Source organism: Topomyia yanbarensis, chromosome 3, assembly GCF_030247195.1.
Source record: "Topomyia yanbarensis strain Yona2022 chromosome 3, ASM3024719v1, whole genome shotgun sequence".
NCBI classification, from domain to species: domain Eukaryota; kingdom Metazoa; phylum Arthropoda; class Insecta; order Diptera; family Culicidae; genus Topomyia; species Topomyia yanbarensis.
Genome location: NC_080672.1, coordinates 134,414,548 through 134,416,980, shown reverse-complemented (window position 1 = coordinate 134,416,980; position 2,433 = coordinate 134,414,548). Strand labels below are relative to the sequence as shown.

The window sequence follows — 2,433 nt, the reverse complement described above, 5'->3', positions numbered from 1 at the left end:
TCCATTCAAAATTCCGATCCCGTTTCCGAATGGATTTGACCGGGTTATGTATACAATCCACAATAGACTTTTCTACGGCTCGTGTACGTACACGCCACATGACACAAATACTACATCTCAAGCTGGTGGAAAATAATAAACAAAGACGGCAAAAGTAAATGGGATTGTTTTCAACCAGGAAGCTGCATTAGTGTTCGTGAGACCGGTCGCAAAGAACTCAATACATATTAACAACGGCGGAAGATTTGTAAAGGGCCATATGCATGATTAGTCACCGGTACACTACAGGGTACATTACGTCAAAATTAAGGTATTCGATTCGTCACTACACCGGTGTAGGCGACACCCCACCATCCATTGAGAAGCCCAAAAAATGGTTTCAAAATCGTTCCACACGGGTCTAATGATGGACACCTATTGGACGGTTATTTGGACGTCGTCCAACGTTGGTCCAACGAATGTCCTTCAATGAACGATTTTGAAACCAATCGTTCTTAGAGAGCAGTAAAGTTCAACCGAAAAATACGCCGAATTTCCGACAGGCTGCAGTTAGTATTATGGATCCATTGACACAACCGACTCTAATTAGAATATTTTGTGTGACTGGAGCCAGAGTACTCATTAGAACCAGCCAGTATTCCAGCTGAACTTACGGGGACTCGTTCAAACATGCACCCAGTGGTGTAATCAACGTATATCTTTTACCATGCAAAAAATAAATGCCATTAGTTATAAATGCAGTTCTCATTAGGACGACCCATCCATAGCATGAAAGTTTTGGTATACAGAACATGTAACGTGTCCTAACGGTAAGGAATGCTAATGTACCATGTTAACAACCCATAATCGCAAAACAGTCCCATGTTCTACTGGATTCCCTATATACATGGGACCGACTTGCGATTATAGGCAGTTACTCGTGCTTAAAACGGTTCAAAGATTCCCAGTTAAACCAGCCGAAATTTTTAATTTCTTACTTTCTTCACCTGATACAAACGGATACTTCTTTTATTCACAACCAGTTTGAAAATGGTTAGAAACCGATTGCATGATTAGTTCATTCCAGAAGAAGATGACGGATGAGAGAACACCAGCCATGCCTAGTATCGACGAGTATTGCATTGTGACAGTGTTCTGGATTCGGCAACTCCCACCAGATATAGAGTATATGCTTTCAACGATAGCGGAACACCTTTCCATTTGCGATTCAAGTTGGATTTGTCTAAAATCAAAAACATTGCTATTTCGACACAAACAGTTTCGCAAAAATATATCTTACCCCCGGATCGAAGTGTTAATCTGTTTCGATGAGTAATTCATACATACACACCACTACTAGAGAAGCTATTCTTATTCTGAGGGTTTTGAACATTATTCTGGTGGTTAATTGTCCAGTAAATAAACGGTTTATTTTGTTCTGCTGCTCCGTCAGTGATTCCCGCCACTCATTCTATAAAGCTTCGATTAGTTCACCAATCACTTTTATCTGATAGTTACAACGAAAAAGTCTATTACGATGTTGTTTTTCGACAACCTGGAAATAATTATGTATTAATAAGGTACAATATTCGCAAAAGTTTCCTGTAAACTTACCTCTTCAAAAGAAAACTGGTACAGAGCCATTGTGGTATCCTATGAATGTGTGCTTTGTTGATATTCTCTAGATATTCTAATGCCGATTGATATCCATCCAGAAACATAAAAACGCTCATCTCGCTTACGAAACGACCCGAACGCGACAGTTGCCCAATGTCGTATATACAGGTCTGGCGAAGACGGCACTTTGGTATTCGTAAGATGAATCTTACATGAGTGGTGTGAGTGATCACAGTATAAATCGACTTGCTTTCGTCATAGCGGTCGTTCCGCTCCCATTGAATCGTGTGACCGCTATGACGTCACCCGTTGTACTTCTGGATTGTTTACATATTTTTGGTTGCCAATACTAGCAAACCGTGTGTTCTGCCACACCTATATATACCTTATTGACAGTTGCCGACATTTTATTTTGTTCTGCTTGCGGTGAGGATTCATTCATCAAAACCAGAATGTAGAAATATAAAGGTGGGAACATTTTCGTTTTGGCTTTTTGAATATTATGGTTTTTTGCTTGAGAAATTTGACATGCTAGCCGACCCCGCGGAACATTCTATCAAAGAAATTAAGATTATAAACATTTGATGAAAATAAGTATGACGGCTTGACCCGCAAAATGCTCATTCAAGAAAGAGATAACTGCAATCCTACATACAAAAATGTGAACACCTTTGTAGTTCGATATTATTGGTGACTCTTAAGTGATTGATCAACATTTGTATTGATGGCATAAGGGCATCTTGAAAATATTGGTCATACACTGCAAATAATCCGCACATTGAACTCAAGTGTTCTACACTTGATTTTGCCGCATCTGTCCTCACACTTAGATCTCAT

General features: G+C 39.5%; 1 long non-coding RNA gene across 1 annotated transcript; it reads right to left on the bottom strand.

Annotated features, from left to right (window-relative positions):
* Nucleotides 1–936: 936 nt before the first annotated feature.
* LOC131692453 (uncharacterized) lies at nucleotides 937–1,892 on the bottom strand. The gene is made up of 3 exons (XR_009305983.1): nucleotides 1,594–1,892; nucleotides 1,280–1,534; nucleotides 937–1,222 (listed from the first exon to the last, which is right to left on the bottom strand). It is a non-coding gene; the product is annotated as an uncharacterized LOC131692453 (long non-coding RNA).
* Nucleotides 1,893–2,433: the final 541 nt, after the last annotated feature.